A 24,921-nucleotide genomic window follows, 5' to 3' on the forward strand; every position below is an offset into this window, starting at 1 on the left:
TGCCGACCCTACCTGAGACTCCTCCCCCCCTGGTCCAGGTATAAAGGTGACTGCTCCCAACCCCCTGCCTCAGTCGCTGGACCAGTTCATCAGCATGGGTGTGCTCCAAGTCTTTTGCAAATAAAAGCCTATTTGTTCTTGCATACAAACTAGTCTTTGCTTGATTGATAGTGCATCATTCCCTCGTTCATGCTAATTTAGGTGCCAATTTTTACCATTTACCCTGGTTTATGCCAATCTAGGGGATGAAAGCAGAATTATTACAGGTGGCTCAGAATTGGTTACTTTTCCTTCTCATTAATTGGTTCAGATTGAATGGAAACTTCAGATGCAAACTGGTGTACAGCTGATTAGGAAGTTCAAGCTTAAGAGGTCATCATTATGTATTTAAATACAGCATTTCAAGGTGATTATTTTTGAATGACTAAATTAGAATTTGCAGCCAATTAGCTGGTCACCTAACAACAATCTCCCATGCTGCTTCCCGCTCACTCACTTGCCCTCTACTTCTCACACTTCCACTTGTTTTTCCATGAGACATATTGTCAAACGGACGCTTTTTAATAATGTGCATTCCTGAATTCCGTTCGGTGGCCTTGTGTGGCTTCATCAGATTGTGGTTTCCATTTAGAATTAACCTCACATACACACACACACACACACTGCCATTTGCTCTGTGCTTGCTTCTCTTCTGTCCTTTGCCCCTCTTGACATGCTCCGTTGGAGAAGAGATGCGCATTCAAGGCTTCAAAGAAACTTGCAACGTTTCGGAAGACTTCAGATTTTCCTGGCTGCGAATTGCCATAGCAACGGGGAGGAAAAAAAGAAATGACATGAGCTAATACACTCCGACACAAAAAAGAGTATTTTTCATTCACAAGAACTACTTGATAAGCAAACCTTTGTGCTACTGCAGCGCACTGAAGCCACTGTCCTCTCAGTTCAGCTGTCTTTTAGTTGTCAGCCTGACAACTGCAACTTGCTGACATCATTGGCCAGAACAAAGGACTTCCCCAAGTTATGATCTCCACAGTTTAAAAGGGCAAGTTCAGTGCAGTCATCTATCATACAACTGGATTTCTCAGTGACTGAATGCCCGCATTCTGCCATTGAAGGCAGCTGGGTCATTGGCTTTTACATAGCACAGGGGCATTCGCTCACATCAAACAGCTCTTGTCAGCTTTCATCCAGGTCTGCACTGTATAATAGACAGATTTTCAGCAAGTTTTTTTTTCCCCCTCCTGAAGACAAATAAAGCTTTTATCTGCATTCCACTTCTCTGAGATGTAGTTTATGTTAGAATCACTTAACTGTCAGTGCAGGATCATGGATTACCTGTATGCGGATCAAATAGCTACAGGAGCCTCATGGGTCTGATGTCTCATTAACTACACTACCTGCTGACCTTCCACTGGCTCAGAAGAGGTACAATTATTGTTGATCATGTCTCAAACCGAAAATGTTGGGATAGCTCGAGATCAAATTATCAGCACATTGCTCGCAATCTAAGATGCAGTTCAGAGTTACAATGGAGGTCTGTTTTTCAATTGTATTGTAAACTGTTCGCATAAAATACTTGCAAGTTATTGATTCTCTGCTCAGGATATTATATTTAATTTACCTGTTAATTATTTTATCGTGCGCTTTAATGTGCCCTAATAAGCCAAGGTTTTGAATCCTCAACACCATCGGAATGAATAATCTGATTTGTGGAAACTCAGGTTGTGTTAGAGTCATAGAGTCATAGAGCAATACAACACAGAAACAGGCCCTTCGGCCCAACCGGTCCATGCTGACCATGCTGCCCTCCCAGCTAGTCCCAATTGCCCACATTTGCCCCATATCCCTCCAATCCTTTCCCATCCATGTACTTACCCAAATGCTTTTTAAATGTTGCTATTGTGCCTGCCTCAACTACTTTCTCCGGCAGCTCATTCCATCTACGCACCACCCTCTGCGTGAAGAAATCGCCCCTCAGGTCCCTTTTAAATATTTCCCTTAAATTATTGAATTCCTAACTTTAACATGAGCACTTTAACATGCAGTCCAAAGATGTGCAGGTGAGGTTGATTGGCCGTGCTAAATTGACCCAAGTGTCAGGGGACTAGAAGGGTAAATATATGGGGTCACGGAAATAGGACTTGGGTGGGATTGCGGTCGGTGCGGACTTGGGCCGAATAGCCTCCTTCTGTACTGTAGTGATTCTATGATTCACTTCTGATTATCTATGTCTGCCCCTTTTTTCATTGAAGACAATGGCATTGCTTATTCATGGAGAGACAAAATGTGCCTCGTATGCAGATGTGAAACCCCATTTTCTTCAACTCAGTACTTTTCTCATCATCACATGCAAGTATTTGCCACCTGGTACTGGGACCACTCCAGCAGAGGTAAGTGCAGACTTTATTCGATTGTGATCCAATGCAAAGAGAACTGTGCGACCTCACGTGCTGAGAACATCTGTCCCAGTCCAGGGTGGAGGGTGCACAATGGGCGGCACGGTAGCACAGTGGTTAGCACTGCTGCTTCACAGCTCCAGGGTCCCAGGTTCGATTCCCGGCTCGGGTCACTGTCTGTGTGGAGTTTGCACATTCTCCTCGTGTCTGCGTGGGTTTCCTCCGGGTGCTCCGGTTTCCTCCCACAGTCCAAAGATGTGTGGGTTAGGTTGATTAGCCAGGTTAAAAATTGCCCCTTAGAGTCCTGAGATGCGTAGGTTAGAGGTATTAGCGGGTAAATAAGTGGGGGTAGGACCTGGGTGGGATTGTGGTTGGTGCAGACTCGATGGGCCGAATGGCCTCCTTCTGCACTGTAGGGTTTCTATGATTCTATATTTTGTAATTGTTAAAAAGAGCACCTCATGATTAAGTTTTCGTGTGTAGATATCGGGCTGAATTTCTGTCCCCTCGCAGTGATTTGATATCTAATGTGAAGGGGTCAGGGTCGCTGAAATCAGCAGCCTGCCCTCCATTTTTAGAAATCTAATGAACAAACTGTTAACAAGCTAATAGACTGAGATTTGACATTGCTCATGTCATTACTCGGTGGGTTCATGGGGAAATGTTCTGAAGGAGTTACACCAGCTATGAGAACGTATTGTAAAGGTGGATAAAAAGGCTGCAAGCAGGACTATGGCTGACTGTAGCATCAGATCCTTTTGGAGGAGGTGGAGGTTTACTTATGTTGCAAGTTACTTTATTGATCATTTTGAGGATTCGCTGGGAGATATTGTCAGGGAAGGGTGCTGAGGGATAGGTATAAAGTTTAAAAGTAGGCACTCCAACTGCCTCGTCCCCTTCTCGCCTTAGCTCTGGGCACCGTAGTCATGGTGTGCAGGTCAGAACGCATACCCAGTATCCCGTCACTGAGCTGCTGCCTTTGGCTTTTCATCGCAGTCTCCAGTCTCGCAATTGAGCAAACGACGCATTCTGAGGAGCGGGAGATGGTAGCACTCGTGGTCTGGGTGGACTCTCCCACTGTCCATGCCAGTCCACGTGGCCCCTCTGGAATCTCTGCCACAGCTCCATGACGTGCCTCATACCCCCAACATCCAGCATCTGCAGCCTGACATTCAACTCCTGAGGCTCATCATGAGCTGGGGCCTCAGCGTCTAGGTCACGTCAAATACTCCTCCATTTGCTAGATGGCTGCATTTATCTCATCTGGTGTGGTTCCCTAAGAGCTAACTCATTCATACCCACCAAGGTGTGTGTATCAGCGCTAGTGTTAGGTGTGGGGCAAGCATGTGAATCTGCCCCCTCTGAGGCTTCTCCTCCTCCTCCTTCTCACAGGTTAACATTGGTCCCTCAGGGTTTGTGGCTGCAGCTGCCAATGTCTTACCCATGGGGGAAGGAAACAAGGGGATCAAGGGGCATCATTTAGGATCACTTCACTTCCAAAAAACATACACTCTCGACATTGGGAGATGGTAACCAGGATTTGAAACTTAGACCCTTCAACATTGAGACACACATCCCTTCCCGAATTCTGTAAGCCTCCAAAAGTCAAACCTCTTAATCTTACCTCCCCACCATCATTCCTAGTTTCCACTGCCCCATTCCTTTCAGCATTATCTTTACAGGAGAGAGCTATGTACTCTTGGAACCTCCCCACCACAGAGTCATCCCCCAACCTCACCTTACCAAATGGTCTGATCCCACCGATCTGCTGCCACCTCCAGCACTTCCAGAGGGTTAAAAATGATCACCTCTGGTCCTGGCCCTCACTCGGCTATTATGTGTCCTTTTCTCTTGAAAATAAAGAGGACATTGTAATGAATTTTCTATTTAAAAAGTAATTCTTTCAACTGTGTGCCCAACATGTCCTCTGTTGGTGGCCAACAATTCTCAATGATCTTTGCTATATAACAGATGTTGCAGTTCATAGCCCTCCCCCTCCACCCCCAGAATCCCTCGGTGCCACGCAAAGTGGTCTGTCAGCTTCATGCCATCTTGTGCACGAGGCTGAGGCACCAGGCAATCCCACACCTGACACATTTCCACCCTCACACCCTCCCACGTAGACCCGTCTGCAGACGGTTACACATTCACCCAGGCAGATTGTAAGAGGTAATTGAATCTTTTACAGCGCTGGAGCCATGTCCTATGGATAACCCCATGGGTGGTCACTACTTCTGCCACCTCCATTCATGCTGCTTTGGTCTGGCTGGGAGGCCTCCTTTTCTCGTCAGTGGGCACGAGGACCTCCCATGAGTGCTCATAGCCTAGAGGAGGATTCACAGGGAGACATCATCACACGTCCTTGCTCTTAGCCCCTCAGCTGCTGCTTCCACCATTCTCTTTGGATATGGTTAAAGCCCCTTTGGAGAGACAGAGAGTTGAGGGGTTGAATTACAATCTTTTCCCAAAGACTTGTTATTCGGAAGGGGATTGGCATAGGTGTGCTCAAGTCTTCGTTCCTCCCTAACAAGGATCCTGAATGATACACTGATGGCACAATAGTCACCAAAATTTGAAACAACCTCTTACCTGTTACTGAGTCACAGAGTCATGGAGGTTTACAGCACAGAAAAAGGCCCTTTGGCCCATTGCATCTGGACCGGTCAAAGACAAACCACCTATTCTATTCCCATTTGCCAGCATTTGGTCCATTGCCTTATATGCCTTGGCATTGCAAGTGCACATCTAAATACCTCCTAAATATTATGAGGTTCTCTACCTCCACCATCTTTTCAGGCAGTGAGTTCCAGACTCCCACCACCCTTTGGGTGAAAAAGTTTTTCCTCACATCCCCTCTAAACTTCCTGCTCCTTATCTTAAATCTATGCCCCCTAGACATTGATCCCTCCACCAAGGGGCAAAGTTTCTCTTCCTTATTACTCTATCTATGCCCCTCATAATTTTATACATCTCAATCATGTCCTCTCTCAGTCCCCGCTGCTCCAAGGGAAACAACCCCAGTCTATCCAATCTCTCTTCATAACTAAAACTGTCCAACCCAGGCAACATCCTGGTAAATCTCTCCTGTTCCCGTTCCAAAACTATCACATCCCTCTTATAATGTTGATTAGAGAATGGCACACAATATTCTTGCTGTAACATAGCCAATGTTTTATATAGTTCCATCATAATTCCCTGCTCTTAAACTCTATGCCTTGGTTAATAAAGGCAAGTATATCATATGCCTTCTCAACCACTTTATCCACCTGTTCTGCTATCTTAAGGGATGAGTGTACATGCACACCAAGGTACCTCTCTCTGATCCTCGGTGCTTCCCAGGGTCCTGCTGTTCATCATGCATTCCGTGTTTGTTGGTCCTGCCCAAATGCATCACCTCACACTTATCCAGATTGAATTCCATTTGCCATGGAGCAGCCCATCTGACCAGCCCATCTATATCCCCCTGTAATCTAAAGCTAATCCTCCTGTAATCTAATCCTCACTATTTGCCACCCTACCAATTTCTGTACGATCCGCAAATTTAATGATCAACCCTCCTACATTCAAGTCAAAATCATTTCTAAAACTACAAGCAGCAAGGCCCCAATACTGATTCCTGAAGGACCCATTGAACACAGTCTTCCTGTCTGAAAAACACCCTTCGACAATCACCCTCTGCTTCCTGCCACTCAGACAACTCTGGATCCAATTTGCCAAATTTTCTTGGATCCAATGGGCTCTTACCTTTGCAACCAGTCTCCCATGTGGGACCTTGCCGAAAGCCTTGCTGAAGTCCAAGAAGACTATGTCAAATGCATTGCCCTCATCTACACGCCTGGTCACCTCTTTGTAAAATTCAATCAAATTGGTCAGAAGTGGGGAGCAGTTTTGGACCCCGTATCTAAGGAAGGATGTGCTGGCCTTGGAAAAGGTCCAGAGAAGGTTCACAAGAGTGATCCCTGGAATGAAGAGCTTGTCATATGAGGAATGGTTGAGGACTCTGGGTCTGTACTCGTTGGAGTTCAGAAAGATGAGGGGGGATCTTATTGAAACTTACAGGAGATTGCAAGGCCTGGATAGAGTGGACGTGGAGAGGATATTCCTACTAGTAGGAAAAACTAGAACCAGAGGGCACAACCTCAGACTAAAGGGATGATATTTTAAAACAAAGATGAGGAGGAATTTCTTCAGCCAGATATTGGTGAATCTGTGGAACGCTTTGCCGCAGAAGGCTGTGGAGGCCAGGTCATTGAGTGTCTTTAAGGCAAAGATAGATAGGTTCTTGATTAATAAGGGGATCAGGGGTTATGGGGAAAAGGCAGGAGAATGCGGATGAGGAAAAATATCAGCCATGATTGAATGGAGGAGCAGACTCGATGGGCCAAGTGGCCTAATTCTGCTCCTATGTCTTATGGTCTTAAAACCATGCTGACTGTTGTTGGTTAATCCCTGCCTCTCCAAAAGCAGATTAATTCCGTTTCTCAGAATTGCTTCCAATAGTTTCCCCTGAGGTTAGACAGATCAGCCTGCAAATTTCCTGGATTATCCTTTCCGCCCTTTTTGAATAATGGTACCACATTGGTTGTCCTCCAGCCCTTTGGCACCTCTCCTCTGGCCAGAGAGGAATTGAAAATTGCTAGAATCCCTGCTATTTCCTGCCTTGCCTCACTCAACAGCCTGGGATATATTTCATCCGGCCCTGGAGGTTTATCTACTTTTAAGTCTGCCATTCCATGCAGAACCTCCTCTTTGTCGATATTAATTTCTATAATTGTATCACAGTCCTTCTTCCTGATTCCTGCTCCAATAGTTTAATGGATTTTCAACACTTCTTGGTCCAAACTTCTTCCTCCAGAACCTTAATTGCTGTGTAATTGCCACCAACCCCGGCCAAGCTGCCTTCAAATGAATGACCATGACTAACCTCCAGTTCACATCCTGACTATTCTCCTCCCAGTCTTGGAGCACTGACTTTTTTAATGTTAATTTTTAAAAAGTTTTTTTAAATGTTATTTATTAGTCACAAGTAAGACTTATACTGCAATGAAGTTACTGTGAAGTTACCGTAGTCGCCACATTCCAGCGCCTGTTCAGGTCGATGCACCTAACTAGCATGTCTTTCAGACTGTGGGAGGAAACTGGGGCACCCGGAGGAAACCTACGCAGACACGGGGAGAATGTGCAAACTCCACACAGACAGTGACCCAAGGCGGGAATTGAACCCGGGTCCCTGGCGCTGTGAGGCAGCAGTGCTAACCACTGTGCCACTGTGCCGCCCCTTGTGCACTGCCAACCCTTCTCATAGGTTGTTCGACTTCCCATTGGGCGACTGCCTATTGGCCGATAAATGTTTTGTTGAACCATACACTTCCGGGTCAGACTCCCGCTCTCCTGCCAAGGAGCGTCAAGTTCACCCCATGATCTTAGTCAAACTTCAATGCTAGAGATCCCGCAACAATGGATAAATATGAACACTTCCATTGTTCTTGCATTCACACATTACAGAACATTGATTTAAATAAACTTACACAAATGTGAAATCTTCCCCTTTGTAACATTTCCTCAGCGTTGGCATTTTTAAAATTGCTTTCATTGAAATGCTTCATGTCAAGATCATAGCTCATGCCCTCTGATCCACACCACACACACAAACTTCCACCGTTTTAGATCAAAGTGAGTTCATTCCCTTTAACTTATGACAAAACATCATGAAACAGCTACAATTAATATCCACCCGGCTACAGGAATGTTAGAAATAAGAATTTTGTAAAATTAGTCAGTTTGGAAAATGCAATATGAGTGTCACAATAGGTCAGGATTTAAGAAATAGGTTTAATTTGTCTCATCACTTCCTCGGGATGTTCCAGAATGCCTCCCAATCCCTGAATTGTCACCCCTGTTATGCCAGTAAACATCATGCTGCAGTGAAACTTTACAGGGCAAAGTCTCAGAAATAGCAGATTAAAGGATTAATCACTGATTCTTATCTTTGGTCGTGTTAACTGTTAGGCTGGACACTGGAGAACTTCCTGTTTTCAAAATTGCCGTGGGATATTTCACACCCACCTGTGGAGCAGAGATATCTCACCAAAATATTCTGCCTGTGACAATGCAGCACCCTCTCAGCATTGCACTCAAAGACAGCTTAGCAACAGAGCATGCAGTCTTTCAGTGGTTGTGAATGGGTGAGTGGGTGAATGGGTAAATGGGTGGCTGAGTGGCTGGGTGAGTGGATGTATGAGTGGGTGGGTGGGTGGGTGAGTGAGTGGGTGAGTGAGCGGGTGTGTGAGTGGGTGAGTGGGTGGTTGAGTGGGTGTGTGAGTGGGTGAATGGGTGAGTGGGTGAGTGGGTGAGTGAGCGGGTGTGTGAGTGGGTGAGTGGGTGGTTGAGTGGGTGTGTGAGTGGGTGAGTGGGTGTGTGAGTGGGTGAGTGGGTGAGTGGGTGGGTGGGTGAGTGGGTGTGTGAGTGGGTGAGTGGGTGGTTGAGTGGGTGAGTGGGTGTGTGAGTGGGTGAGTGGGTGAGTGAGTGGGTGTGTGAGTGGGTGGGTGAGTGGGTGGTTGAGTGGGTGAGTGGGTGTGTGAGTGGGTGAGTGGGTGAGTGAGTGGGTGAGTGGGTGAGTGAATAGGTAAGTGGGTGGGTGAGTGGGTGGGTGGGTGTGAGTGGGTGGGTGGGTGAGTGGGTGAGTGAGTGGGTGAGTGAGTGGGTGAGTGGGTGAGTGAGTGGGTGGGTGGGTGAGTGGGTGAGTGAGTGGGTGTGTGAGTGGGTGAGTGGGTGGTTGAGTGGGTGAGTGGGTGTGTGAGTGGGTGAGTGGGTGAGTGAGTGGGTGAGTGAATGGGTAAGTGGGTGGGTGAGTGGGTGGGTGAGTGGGTGGGTGAGTGGGTGGGTGAGTGGGTGAGTGAATGGGTAAGTGGGTGGGTGAATGGGTGAGGGTGGGTGGGTGGATGAGTGAGTGGATGAGTGGGGGGGTGAGTGTGTGAGTGAGTGGGTGTGTGAGTGTGTGAGTCAGTGAGTGAGTGGGTGAGTGATTGGGTGGGTGAGTGGGTGGGTGAGTAGGTGAATGGGTGGGTGGGTGACGATTGTGAGTGGGTGAGTGAGTAGATGGGTGAATGGGTGGGTGAGTGAGTGGGTGGGTCAGTCGGATGGTAATTGAGTGAGGGAGTGGGAGGTAGTAGATTTGGTGAGGTAGTTAGCTTGAAGGGATAGTCAACTCAGGGAGTGGTGGTAGGAGAGAATCAGTTTGGTGTTGGGGAGTAGTTGGGTCTGTAGTTGTGTCGGGGTTTGCCAGGCTGGAGTGGGCAATTGGGTTGATGTTTGCCAGTTGGGGGTGGCCAGTGGGATTGGTGTTTGCCAGGTGGGGGTGGGCAGTTGGGTTGATGTTTGCGAGTTGGGGGTGGGCAGTCAGGTCGGGCTTTGTGAGGTCAGGGTGGCTAGTGGGGTTGGTGGGGGTGGGCAGTGGGTTGGTGTTTGCCAGATCAGGATGGGCAGTGGGTTGGTGTTTGCCAGATCAGGATGGGCAGTGGGTTGGTGTTTGCCAGATCAGGATGGGCAGTGGGTTGGTGTTTGCCAGATCAGGATGGGCAGTGGGAGTCCTTATCCACCTTATGCTTTCCAGGAGCACATTTGTTTTTACCAGAAGCAGTGTGTGTGCCCTCTGCATGTTATAAAGGGAACTGAAATGTACCACCTCCTGAAACCAGAGTTGCTGTGTCTCAGAGCCGGGCACTGCCAATGCCTGGGAAATGGGCATGGCCATGAATTTCTTTTCATTGAATTGTACACTCTGAACCGGGTAACGTTACAACCCACTGGGAAAACCTTTCCACACTTCGAAACCCGAATGTCAAATTATTTGTTTAATTATTAGCATTCAGAGCATCTTCTGTTTTACTGAAACTCTCTGAGTTCAGTGAAGATGCAATACCGCAAAATAAAAGATATACAAAAGTGTAAAAACTTATTTTTATTTTGTGGGTGAAAGTATCTGCCTTGTACTCCAGATAAAAAAGACTGATCTGTCACATTCACAATTCCTTTTAGCACTTTGAGCACTTGTTTCCCTGCGTGCATCAAGTGTATGGTAGATGATAGCTTAGAGAGAGAGTAGGAAAAGGCTGTGGAATGGACTGGACGGACCTATTCATACAGGCACAGGGACCACATGAAGTTCAAACAGGAAACTCGTGATCATTTGTCAGGCCTGTAGCCAGTTACCCAGTCTGCTTGTTAGCTGCACGCCTGTTCAGGGGAGCCTTGGGAGCAGGATAATGGATATCTCTGAAGCCACTTACAGGCTGTCAGCACCTCTTAAAGGGGATGTGCACAGTGGCTACAGACAGCAGTGAAACAGTGGACCAACCAGTCATTACTCTGTGCCAAGCAGATGAGCCCTTTTAATAGCACTCCTTCAGCATCCTCAGTGTCAACACCATGATTTATCTGGACGTGGTTATCGAACCAACTTCTGGGAGATGTCCTAAATCAGGGACAGGGCTTTTATTATAATGAAGCTTTTTCACACTTTCAGTGACTTCTGCATCTCAGGGAAGAGTCCGATCCAACAGGACAAACCTTCGTCGCCAATTGTTTTCTGCCAGTTTGGACACTGAGGTGCTGAGTTTATATCGGGGCGATCAAATTTCTAGACCAACCGAGGGCAGACACAAATCGCTGACCGACACAACAACCCCTCCCCACCCCCCCCACCCCGCCTCCATCTCGACATCCTCCCCACCCCTCCCTCCCTCCCACCTTCCCTCCCGCCCACCATCCACCACTGCCTTGATGGACAAGACAAATTTGATAATGACAAAGATAATATTTTATGTGCCAGGCTCTACGCTTGTGAGACTTTGTCGATTATTAGACGTTGCTTTTCCCGAGGCAAAGCTGACCACTTCAAATCATAATTCATCCGTTCCAGTTGCTGTAAGCTGAGAGCATTTCACAGGACAAGAAACATTTTGGTGACACAGAGGAAGGTTAAGTAATCGGGTCACCCGAAGTTTTCAGTGAGCTTTGTAGCACTGGGCTCCTTTGCTTGCGGTTTCTTCCAGATTGATATCTCAGGGATCTTAAACACCCTGAAGGCAGGAAAGGCAAACTGAAGAAGCCAGGGCAATTAAGAGATTGAACTTACAAATATGCCAAGGATGATATCACACGCCTTTTCTTGTCTGCGCTGAATTATATTTGGCTCTAGGCAAGATGTTAACTCTATTTATTAACTTAAAGATGTATTTTCTGTGACATTTATGTTACCTGTCTCTATTTTACACAGTGCCATGGAAAAGCTAATCAAAAAAACAGACCAACCAAAAGAATATTTATTTTATTCACATTATCATAGAATCCCTACAGTGCAGAAGGGGGCCAAACAGCCCATCGAGTCTGCACCGACCACAATCCCACCCAGGCCCTACCCCCATGCATTTACCCTAGCTAGTCCCCCTGACACTAAGGGGCAATTTCGCATGGCCAATCCACCTAACACGCACATCTTTGGATTGCGGGAGGAAACCGGAGCACCTGGAAGAAATCCACGCAGACACGGGGAGAATGTGCAAACTCCACACAGACGGTGACCCAAACCGGGAATTGAACCCAGGCCCCTGGCGTTGTGCGGCAGCAATGCTAACCACTGTGCCACCCGTGCCACACTGATAGGTCCTTTATCCACGGATGTATAACTAAAGGTACTCCACTAACAAAGTAACAAAGTATGTGAGAAGTGCTGGATTAGTTTCACGTCTTAACTCAGTGTTAAATTAATTGGTTTTCTTGTTTAACCCAAGTGTAAAGCCGTCAGTACTGCATTTAAGTGTTGCCTCATTATTTTCCATCAAAAGAATCATTAAATATGAATGATATAAGAAAGGCACATTACTTTCATTGGCAAGGAATTAAACAAAATAAGGAAGGTTTCTCCACACTAACTTTTCCCTGGGGAATCTTTGATGTCAAAAATGGATTTTGCAATGTTATTTTCAAAAAGACAACTTTTCCTTCTGAAGATGTTTCACCTGCTCTGTAACTCTTTCCATCCCCTATTGCCGTGTGATCATTAACCTGTTTGACTTTAACCTGGTGTTGTGAGACTTCTTACTGTGTTTGCCCCAGTCCAACGCCGGCATCCCCACATCATCATTGATGCAGACAAGTTATTGCACCTCAGAGTTGAGCAAAATATTCATGTGTGTGCCTCCTCTGCCACCGTGAGGCAGTTAGTGGGAACTACACATACAAACCCAATGCTTCAGTTTTAACTTAAGAGAATGATTGGTTCTGGGGATGTGGCTGATGCTGGAAAGGCCACATTTATTGTCCTTTCCTAATTGTCTGGACAAAGTGGATCTTTTCCTTACTGTGCTGCAGCCCATGCAGTGATAATTCTCTCCTAATTGAGTTTGGTTGGGAGTTCCAGGATTTTGTCCCAGCGATAATAAAGAAATAATGATACCAAAAGAGAAAGTGCTGGAAAATCTCAGCAGGTCCGCCAGCATCTGTAAGGAGAGAAAAGAGCTGAATTTTCGAGTTCAGATGACCCTTTTTGACCCTTTTCTCTTTTGGTTTCAGATTCCAGCATCCACAGTAATTTGCTTTTATTAAGGAATGATGATATTTGTCCGGTGAGGCTGTTCTGTAACATGCAGGCTTGTGGTCCCCAGAAGTTCAATATAATTGCACCATTAGACACAATACTGGAGCTTCCATAGAGGCCTGGATTTTCATCCTCAAGGTGGGTCGGGGGAGTTGGGGACTCGGCCTGCCTGCCTCAGGAGCAAGTGCCCGCCAAGGCAGGATCTTCATTGCTGGGGGCTGGGTGCGTGCTGGAGTCAGGTCAGCCAACCCAGGATGAAGTACGGAGGTAGCCACAGAGGCTGGAGGTGGGGGAGGGGGGGGGGATGGGGGGCTGTTTAGTAGGCCCAAACCAGTGCCATGGGACTTTGTCTCAATGTGAGGCAACACAGCCCTCAGCCCTTCACCCTCCAAACTCTCCCCATGCCCCCTAGGCCAGTTCAACCCTTTGATCCATTCCCTAAGTCCCCTGATGCCCCCGATGTGTGATCTTTCCTTCCACCCACCCCTTTAGTCCCCTCATACTCCTGAAGCCAGGCTCTGCCATTCTACCCTATGTCCCCTCATGTCCCCTATGTTAAGCTGTGGCACTTGGGTCACTTGGGTCACTGTCTGTGTGGAGTTTGCATATTCTCCTCGTGCCTGCGTGGGTTTCCTCCGGTTTCCTCCCACAGTCCAAAGATGTGCAGGTTAGGTTGATTGGCCATGCTAAATTTGCCCTTAGTGTCCTGAGATGCGTAGATTAGTGGGTAAATATGTAGGGATATGGGGTAGGGCCTGGGTGGGATTGTGGCCGGTGCAGACTCGATGGGCTAAATGGCCTCTTTCTGTGCTGTAGGGTTTCTATGGTTTCTATGGTTTCAATGCCCATTGATCCACTCTACACTTTCTGGAAGCAATGAAAACCACAGTGTAAAGTGGGATTTGTAAAAAAATAGCTTTGACAAAATGTAATCCATTGTTAAATTTCTCTGATGGAAAAAGTCTAGATGGCATGCTAATAAAAGTGCTAATTATCCAGGCCCTTTGAAGTTTCTAAACTGCAAACCACAAATACTTGAAACCACTTAAATTATGACAACAAACATTGTGAAATTGACTCCAGAGATCAGACAATCCTTTGGGAAGCATGACTTCTTGTGATCTAATAGCTGTCGGGGATCTCAGGCAAGCACATATAATGAGATTTTGCTGAGAGCCCAGACAGCTCTAAAGTACAACACCTGCTCCATCACAACTAAACCACATCAGATCTCATTAAAGTACATGCGTACTATTTTTACAAAAGTGTGATAATATTGACAATCATTGTACATCTGTGCAACCAGATGTGAAATCCGAACTTCATTATTTTCCTGACTCTACCACTTCTTTGAAATGCTCCCCAAAAATCTGCAGCCTGCCGACCGCCTCCAGAAGAATCATGGAGGTGCCCATTCACACACAGGTTGGCACTACTTCATCAGAGTGCAGGTGGACAGACTTCTACACCTCATATGCCTCTCTGTTGAGGGCTTTTGCCACCTCTGCCTAATGTTCCCCTGTCTCTTGCTGCCTCATGCACATGAATGGCTGATCCCAGAGGCTTGTCATCTGACTCTGATGTTGGATATGCCACTTGCAGACATTCCTCCGAGTGTCAGTGAGCTTGGCTGACCCTGCCTCCACCTGCTGGGGGCTTGTGTCCGTGCAGTGACTGCCAGAATGTGAGACCCTGCTTAATCCTAAATCTAATACCCATGTAGGTTTGTGTGTCTGCTCTGGTGGAGCATGCAGGTGACTGTTGTGACATCGCTACAGGTACACTTTCTTTCTCCGCAATGTCCTTTGTTCTCTGTGGGCTTGTGTGACTGTTGGACAGGGCTTCATCCTCCTGCCTTGCCCTCTGCCTGCTGGCACCTGTAAGTGAGAGAGGAGAGAGTGAGTGACTGCATGAGCTGCCTCTCACATGGAGGAATGCTTGACTCTTAGGTGTCAAAGTGATATAAATGGATCCTTACTGGATGGATAAAAGCAAATTACTGTGGATGCTGGAATCTGAAACCAAAAGAGAAAATGCTGGAAAATCTCAGCAGGTCTGGCAGCATCTGTAAGGTGCTGTCACCTTGAAGGTGAAGGTGACGTCACAGGTGGAGAAGGTGGTGAAGAAGGCATATGGCATGCTTGCCTTTATAGGACGGGGCATAGAGTATAAAAGTTGGGGTCTGATGTTGCAGATGTATAGAACGTTGGTTCAGCCGCATTTGGAATACTGCGTCCAGTTCTGGTCGCCGCACTACCAGAAGGACGTGGAGGCTTTGGAGAGAGTACAGAGGAGGTTTACCAGGATGTTGCCTGGTATGGAGGGGCTTAGTTATGAGGAGAGATTGGGTAAACTGGGGTGTTCTCCCTGGAAAGATGGAGGATGAGGGGAGACTTAATAGAGGTGTATAGAATTATGAAAGGCATAGATAGGGTGAACGATGGGAAGCTTTTCCCCAGGTCGGTGGTGACGTTCACGAGGGGTCATAGGTCCAAGGTGAAGGGGGGGAAGTTTAACACCGATATCAGAAGGACATATTTTACACAGAGGGTGGTGGGGGCCTGGAATGCGCTGCCAGGCAAGGTGGTGGAGGCGGACACACTGGGAACGTTTAAGACTTATCTAGATAGCCATATGAACGGAGTGGGAATGGAGGGATACAAAAGAATGGTCTAGTTTGGACCAGGGAGCGGCACGGGCCTGGAGGGCCGAAGGGCCTGTTCCTGTGTTGTATTGTTCTTTGTTCTTTGAGAGAAAAGAGCTGACGTTTCGAGTCCAAATGACCCTTTGTCAAAGCTAAAAGGCATAGAAAGTGGGAGATATTTATACTGCAGGGTGAGGGAATGAAAGATGAGACATAGCCACAAAAACAAGGGGAAAGGCTCCTAACTGGATGGAGGATGTCTGCCCACCTCCCATCTCCACTGGTTCGATCACATTCCACCCCTGCCAGCTGAACTGCCTACTTATCGACATTGCTGAGGTTCTTCAAGTCTGGGCAGCTCACTCCCATCTTCTCTCTCTCGCACCTATTTTGTTTTAACTCCTCCTGCGCAAGGAGAGAAATAGGGGTTGAGAGCAATTGGGTTTCATGCATCTTTCTCATGGTCATAAATAACCCATTGGATTGTGTGCCATCTGATTGATTCACTGCAGATTGTCCACATGGCTTCTGGGCAGCACCCTTCAGAGTGTTGAAACCATGCAGATGGGAGGATAAGCTTCACAGAGGCATGACAGTCGCGGTGCTTGCTGGTTCCCTCAATGCCTGACTGTCTTCCCCCACATTACCCTCCCACCCTCTGGACAGCATGTGAGCTCTCTGTGTGGACTAGTTAGGGATTGCTCCCCAATGGCCTCTCCACCTGCAGACTGGATGAACTGCAATGGGTCTATGAGGCATCACCTCACCACATTGCCACTGAGGTCCATTTCCCCTCTTCCATTCAGGGAGGTGAGTGTGAGCGGCTGAGGGTTTGCTTACCTTACCCTGACACAGCAGATGAGGCCATTTATCTGCTGGAAAGTATTCCCCATCCTCACCCCCGGCATGGGATTGAGTTCCGGAATGGAAAATCCCACCCTTACTTTCTGTAGAGCTGAGGACAGTGGGAGCAGGAAAATGCGTCCTGCTCCAGCTGCTTCCAGCAAAGGCCAGGCCCTCTGTCAGCCCTCTTACGCTCTTCAAGGTCCTAACTGAGACGAGCAGCCTGAACCAACCCATGGTTAAGTGGTGAGCTGCCTTTAGAACCACCATAGGTATCGGCTGTTCAGTGCAATTATTCCAGTCAAGCTGGGCCTGTGAGTTTAATCAAACCTGTCCCAGATCTCCGGTTCGAGGTAGTGCTGCACATCGCCAGTTATTCACCCAGACATGGGCCAGAATTAACTTCTACTCCAAGGTGAAGAAAAGATAGGTGAGAGAAAAAAAATTAAATGCGAGGAAATAACAAGAAGGCAGGAGATTAGAAATAAAAGTCTCAGATTTATTCACGGTGCTTGGTGTGGGACGTGTGCAACAGGATTTTCGAATTGAAACGGAAGCTATTTGCACCCAAGGTTCGATATGCTTTCAGTTCTTAACGTCTGCTTAAGAATTGAGAGCCATCTGCCAAGTCCCTCTGCAGCTCATCCAAATACATTGAAATGAGAGCATTGATATCCTGAAACCTGCAATGCATCAGGAATCATTTGGAGCGTGTGTTTCCGGTCCCCATGAGTTGCAAAATGTCCCCCTCTGAAAGAACTGAAAGTTTGAAAAGTGAGGAGCCCCATTTCTGTGAGGGTTCTTTCCCTGCTCTTGTGTTCCCTCAGCTCAGGTGAGCTGCAAAGCAGAGTTGACATGCTAGGAGTTTAGGAATACATAAAATGGCACTTCAAAGGGTAATTGTAAATGAATATGTAGTTGTTGGAAGATCATTCTCTGGACAGCAGCGTGGAGGGTCCGATATCTGTGGGGCAGTCGACCGGCACTGTAGGGGGCGGGGGGGGGGGGGGGGGGGTGGTTGGTGGTCCCGATATGCGCAGGTTGGGCGGGGGAAGGGGTTAGCAGGAGATCGCCCAGTACATTGGGAGGTCAGGGCACTTGCGCAATGGCGCCCCAAGAGCTCAGCGGTCAACTTCCCCGGCGAGCTCAGGCTTCACCCCCCCCCCCCCATCTGCCCCCTACCCACCCCCCCGCCCCTCCCCCCACCCAAACCCCCTCCTGGCAAGAATCGCATCCTGGCACCTCATTTGCACCAAGTGCCATAAAAATTGCATTTTCAAACTTGCCCAAAAAACAGGTCTGAAACTCTCCCATTTTGTTGCTCATTCGGCACTTGGAATTTGTTATTTAAATTGTGCCCACATGTTTATGAATGACCCATCCCTCCATGTCTACTGGATACGACAGGAGTCTGGGCTGAGATTCCCCGACCTCCCAGCGGCCTGTTTCCCACCGGTTGTTGTTTGCTAGCGGTGGGATTCTCTGGTCCCGCCGGTCAATGAAAATTCCCATTGATATCACCCCAAACCGGCGGGAAACCCACTGGCAGGGGTGCACTGTCAATGGGACCAGACGTGAACAGCCAGAGAATTCCAGCCCTGGTCTCAGAGACGATAATTCCTGGGATCCAACTTCATTCACAACTCAAGTTTCATATTATGTGCTTAATATGATTTTTTAAATATTGTTGCAATGGTGATGGATTATTGATGAGACCTTGAGGCTTGCGTGTTTAAACATAAATACTTTTATTGGTAGTCTTTAACTATTATAGTTCTAAATATAGTCTTGCATTGAAGTCTTCCAGAAAGGCTTGCTGCTGGCTGAGTTCTCTCCTCGACTGTTCTCTGACCCTCACTTCACTCTGTGGATGGTGCCACACTCTCCAGTCCCACGTTGACCCTTACTCTGCCGAGCACCTTACACCATAATGATTGCAGGCACATATCACGATACAACAAAGTCTTATGCCTTCACAGTTCTTTCACAGTCTTGGTCTGTCACGTGTGAAGGAATGGTCATGGTACTCTGTTTCTGGTACTTAGGTCATGTGATAAAGTTCCTTCTCTTTCCAGCCTCTCAATTCAGCATCTTTTTCATCAGCCACTTTATCACATTGATTCTTGTGCTTTTCCATTTACGTGATAATTTCAGCAATCTTGTTCTGGTAGGTAAGCTCAATTTCTTTCTCTGTCTGAATTGCTGATTCTGCTGTCAATTTTAATTACCTCTTCAGTTACTTTCTCATTGTCAAGCTTCCTTCTTCAAACTCTTATTCTTTTTTTAAAAAAAGTTTATTTATTAGTCACAAGTTGGCTTACATTAACACTGCAATGAAGTTACCATGAAAATCCCGTAGTCGCCACACTCCGGCGCCTGTTCGGGTACACTGAGAGAGAATTTAGCATGGCCAATGCACCTAACCAGCACGTCTTTCGGGCTGTGGGAGGAAACTCACGCAGACACAGGGAGAACGTGCAAACTCCACACAGACAGTGACCCAAGCGGGAATTGAACCCGGGTCCCTGGCACTGTGCCACTGTGCCGCCCCATCTCCCAATTCAATTCTTCACTGGACTTGTTTTTATTGTCTGGTTGCTTTCTCATAGAGTTCAGCTTATTCTCCATTGTCTCATTGATGTCTTTTTCTTCTTAAATTAATTTTGTAATTTTTTGCAACTTCTGTTTTAAATTTGCTGTCAGTCACCTTGTTGTTGTAATGTCTCCTCCTGGAGTTTTAATAATTTTTGCTGATGTTCAATAGTTCTTAGTTTCTTCTGAAGCCTTTATTTTCTGTGCTTCTCCCTAGGTGAATCCACCATGTTCTTACTGGACATATACATTTCAAAAATGGAACCTTCATTTCTACTTGTCTTAACTTCAACTATACCCTTTTTGGCTTAGCTGTTGGTCGGATCTGTCTCTGACAAAGTGTTGGCTTGTTTCTATTCTGGAATTCTCTCATTGTCCTACATTTAGTCATTTATTGTCTTTTGTTGCCTTCCTTCTGGGATCTTTCATTGCCTCCTCTGAGGTCTTCCCTGAGATCTTTGTTGCTTATGAACCGTTTCTGAGAGTAGCCTTCTATCTGGGGTCTCCCCAATTTTCCTACCCATTGTTACTTATTCATTCTTGTGGTTGCTGCTTTAAATGCATTGCCACTTTAGATCCATTACCTCTTTAATTGCATTACTGCTTTAAGACTGTCATCTTTTTTTCAACTGTCAGCAGCTGCCGGTTTTCTGTGTTTTTCCTGCACTTTTGAAGTTTTGATGCAAACCTTGCTACTCTTTTAAAAAAACGTTTTAAACTTCTCCTTTTTACTAATAGAAAGCTCCCTCAGTAAGCTCTGCTTTTCTTTTCTCCTGGCTGTCTGGATAGTCTGTTTTCCCCGACTTTTCACGTGCCTGTTTCTTCCACCGATTTCATCGTCAGGTCCAGCATTCGCCAGGTCCGAGGGGCCATTTTAAAAACTTTTTATTTATTTTCTTTTAAACAGATTGGCCGGAACTCTGCCACCTCACCCGCCACGGAATTGGCACGGGTCCAACAACGGAAATCTCCGTTGACATCGGGCAGGAATTTTCGGCTCTCGTCTGACCAAGGCAGTAAAATCCCGCCCATTGAGTTATTTTTTATTAATGTGGAACTTCACTGCCTGCAGTCTCTCAGTGCAGCGAGTGCTACCAGGCAGGCTCCACTTTGATCAGGAGCCTATCAGATTCAGCCTCTTCATTTTCCCGTGCTTCTGGAGAACTCGCTGCAGTGCCTTAGGACATTTTTTCCTCTTCACTCAGAGCACTGCGATCTGTCTTCTCTTTTCCCTTATTAAAAACATCTTTGCCACAACTGTTTGTTTTCTCTTTAATTAAGTTCTATTTTCGTTAAACTCAGCATCACACCTCTTGAGTCTGAGGGTTATTTTCTCTTATTTCTTTCGACATACTCTTGACTGGACTGGCCAATCGAATTAAGAACAGCTTCTTCCCTGCTGCCATCAGACTATTGAATGAACCTATCATATATTAAGCTGACCTTTCTCTTCACCTACCTGTAACTGCAACACTCTATTCCGCACCCTATCCTTTTACCCTATGTACTTCATGAACGCTATGTTTTGCCTGTATAGCACACAAGAAACAATATTTTTCGCTGTATCCCAATACACGTGACAATAAATCAAATCAGATCAATCCAGATCTCCTCTGCGTCTGGCAATATCTTAACATCTCAAATGAATCCACTAGCCCAAATGCAGGCATTTGGATGAGTATATTTTTTTCTCAGGCTTCAATTAAAACAGGATACTCACAGATGTCGGGCCAGAGGCAGTGCCATCATCATCTCATCCTCGTCACCAGATGTAGTGATGCACATTCAGAGATTTCATTCAAAACATGCAAGGTGTTTATTGATAAGAAAAACTGGTCAGCAACCCCGTGGCTGCCATGGGGCAGTCCATTCCACTGCCCTGGTCCCTACATGTCTTCCACATGTACAGATACATCAGGTGACCCGCTTCAGCTGTGTTTCCCTTAAAGGGACAATCACCACAAATTGCCACAAAATGCCACATTGGTTGGAATTTTCCAGCATACTCACTTGAGGCTGTTAGGTGCGTTTATGATGCACATACATTTGTGACCGAAGGCTCCTTTGTAAAATTGCTTTGCGTCTGACTGATACTATGAAATCTAACTGCTGCTGTTCAGCCCATTGACTGTCTATGATTTCTGACTTCCAATCACCCCACTGCCCCCCCTCACCTTCTAATTTAACCAACTTGCAATGAGTTTCAGGCTCTGAGTGGTGTAAATCTTAACATCGTGACATGATAATAAAGTCTCGGGATAATGCTCCACCCACTATCCTCCCACCCCTTTTCCTCATCACCTCACTTCACATTATTCCTCTGTGACATCAGTGCACCTTTAAGAGGTTTTTTAAAATCATGGTCACAGCCTTGGGTGACGTCATTGCTGGAAGGAGGGAGAAAAAAAAACCATGGGCAGGTCAGGTGGCAGAGGTTTTTCAGCTTTAAGTTTCATTTTGGCTGCAGTGTTAGAGGCAGTCTTAGAAGAAAGCTGGAAAAGTAGTCTCTTTCTGTTTTGCTTTGAAAATTTTACCAGTTAGCTCAAAGAAAGGCTTGTTGCAATGCTGCAGTAATTAATCTGTGCTTTGGTGTTTAGGGAAGCTGATCTGACTACAAACTGCTCTGAGTTTCCAAGATCATTTGAAATCAGCATTCAGCCCTGGGAACGGGATTCCAGCATCATGTGACCTTTAGCCTATGCAGTGATAAATCTGTTTTAAATCAGTTTAAAGGGTTTTGTTTATTGGATATTGGTGTTGATTGGCACATCTGATATATTCATTAAGGATTGTACATTGTCATGGTTGTTCTGTTTTTGTTTGTAATTGATAAAGGTTCGTGCTAATTTTCTTACTATACATGTTGAATGAAGTAAAATTTTTAAATTTTATTTATTAGTCACAAGTAAGGCTTACATTAACGCTGCAATGAAGTTACTGTGAAATTCCCCTAGTCACCACACTCCAGCACCTGTTCAGATCAATGCATCTAACCAGCACGTCTTTCAGACTGTGGGAGGAAACCGGAGCACCCGGAGGAAACCCACACAGACACGGGGAGAATGTGCAAACTCCACGTAGACAGTGACCCAAGCCGGGAATCGAACCCAGGTCCCTGGCGCTGTGAGGCAGCAGTGCTAATTACTGTGTCACCAGGCCGCCCACAGACTGTATTCTTAAATAAACTTTGTTTGATAAAAGCTCCCTGGTAGGTCTTTTGAATCACACCTGAAGTGAAATATCTCACGCTTATTCTAGCCAAATTCAAGATGCAAAATTAATGACTCAGGCAGGTTTCATAAAACACTTTGGAGTTTCTAACCTGAACCATAACACCTCTATTTTTGATCCATTGTTTTCCACCTTTTGGCCAACTTCTGATCCATGTCCACCATATTCACTGGATCCCCACAGTTTTGAGCTCAATTAGTGATCATCCATATGTAACTTTATCTTCTTTGGAAGTCCAAGTGTGCAACCTTGTGGGATTTATCTCAGTCACCATGGGATGGAATTTTATGCCCCCACCCACTCATAGGATTTTCCAGTCCGGCAGAAGCCTGTGGACTTTTGAATGACTTGCCGTATTTTCCAGTCGTTCCCCCCCCCACCCGCCCCCGACTCTGACGAGACTGTAAAATTGAGCCTGTGGGTTTCTGTTCCCGCAATGACGGTTGGCCAGTCCATTGTAATTGCTACTTGCCAGTGATTGCTGTATCAGAAACAGAAAATACAGAGCAGAGAGAGCGTAAACCTGTTTTGAAAAGGTTCAAAGTAATTGTAATGAAATACCAGTGAAAAAAACTTTGCTCTCTGCTTCACCTTCAGCTGGCGGGGGTATTCACAGACATCTTCAACTTCCCTTTACACCAATCTGAGGTCCCTATCTGCTTCAAGAAGACGACCATCATCCCGGTACCAAAGAAAAACCAGGCAGCGTGCCTTAATGACTGTCGGCCGGTGGCTCTGACATCCATCGTTATGAAGTGCTTCGAAAGGTTAGTCATGGCACGAATCAATCCCAGCCTCCCAGACTACCTGGATCCACTACAGTTTGCCTACTGCCGCAACAGGTGCACAGCATACGCCATTTCCCTGGCCCTGCACTCAACCCTGGAACACCTAGATAACAAAGGCACCTATTTATTGACTACAGCTCAGCCTTCAACACCATTATTCCCACAAAACTCATCTCAAACAATGAATGCAGCCCAATCCATCACGCAAACCAGCCTCCCATCCGTTGACTCTGTCTACACTTCCTGCTGCCTTGGCAAAGTAGCCAGCATAATTAAGGACTCCACGCACCCAGGACATTCTCTCTTCCACCTTCTTCTATCAGGAAAAAGATACAAAAGTCTGAGGTCAGGTACCAACTGACTCAAGAACAGCTTATTCCCTGCTGCTGTCAGACTTTTGAATGGACCTACCTTGCATTAAGTTGATCCTTCTCTACACCCTAGCTATGACTGTAACACTACATTGCGCACTCTCTTGTTTCCTTCTCTATGAACGGTATGTTTTTGTCTGTATAGCGCGCAAGAAACAATACTTTTCACTGTATGATAATACATGTGACAATAATAAATCAAACCAAAATCTTCCCGTAGCTTTAAGAAAACCTTTGAGCAAGTGTATGTGAGAGGACCGTGTGTTCGAGACTCTGTAAACTGGGGGGAAGTACTTGAGCCAAGGAAGCAGTCGGCAGTTGTAGGAAATTGAAAGGATTTAGCCGCGCTGTACACATGCAGGTAACTCATTGGAACAGGTCCAAAATGTAAAATGGAGAGCGTGCCAACATTTCTGCCATTCTTTGGGCTGTGTATTTGACCTCTACCCAGATCTTAAGCGTGGGTTAGTGGAAAATGGAGATCATTAAAGCCTCTGTCTGCCACAGGCGCTGAAGTTAAAATCTCGGGTAAATAATTGCAGAGATTTACAATTGGCCAAAAACTAAACTAAAAGTCATATTTATATGTAACATCTATTTCAGAACTTCCTCCATATCCCATTGGTGGCACGGTGGCAGTGGTTAGCACTGCTGCCAACAGCACCAGGGTTCAATTCCAGCCTTGGGTGACTGTGTGGAGTTTGCACATTCTCTCTGTACCTGTGTGGGTTCCTCTGGGTGCTCCAGTGTCCTCTCACAGTCCAAAGATATGCAGGTTAGGTTAATTGGCCATATTAAGTTGACCATTAGTGTCAGAGGGATTAGCAGGGTTAGGGTTAGATATAGCTATTGGGGGGGGGGGGGGGGGGGGGGGGGGGGGAGGTTGGAATCAGGCTATTGAGTTGGATGATCCGCCATGATCATAATATTTTTTGGAGCAGGCTCAAAGGACCGAATGGCCCAGTCCTGGGTATTATGGGGAGAGGGCCTGGGTGGGATTGTTGCCAGTGCAGGTTCAATGGGCTAAATGGTCTCCTTCTGCATTGTCGGGATTCGATGATTTAATTTCACTGTTTACAAAGAGCTACGAATGATAGGTCTGTTTCGAACATGTCTCTTCCTATTCATCAGAGTTCACACCAGTTTCTTTCAAAGCCTTGGTCTTTGCATGTCCCATTTGTAGATCATAATTATGAGTTGTATTCGGAAACAGTGCCAAATTACCCTGACATGTTTCCCCATGATAATAGTTGTTCCTTTTCCTGTAGCTTACTATTACATTGAATTGCAAGCTGTACTATGAAAAGAAAATTGTTTCCGACTGTCCAGCAATGCTTTGAAAAAGGTGTTAATGATGGCAATCTTGGGGGGTTTCTCGGAATGGATCTGGCAATGCAATCATCTCAATGGCACATCAAACCAATCTCATCTGTCTGAAGTTGCACGTGTGATATTGCAG

The sequence above is a fragment of the Mustelus asterias genome, chromosome 10 (genome assembly GCF_964213995.1).
Source record: "Mustelus asterias chromosome 10, sMusAst1.hap1.1, whole genome shotgun sequence".
In the NCBI taxonomy this organism is placed as follows: Eukaryota; Metazoa; Chordata; class Chondrichthyes; order Carcharhiniformes; family Triakidae; genus Mustelus; species Mustelus asterias.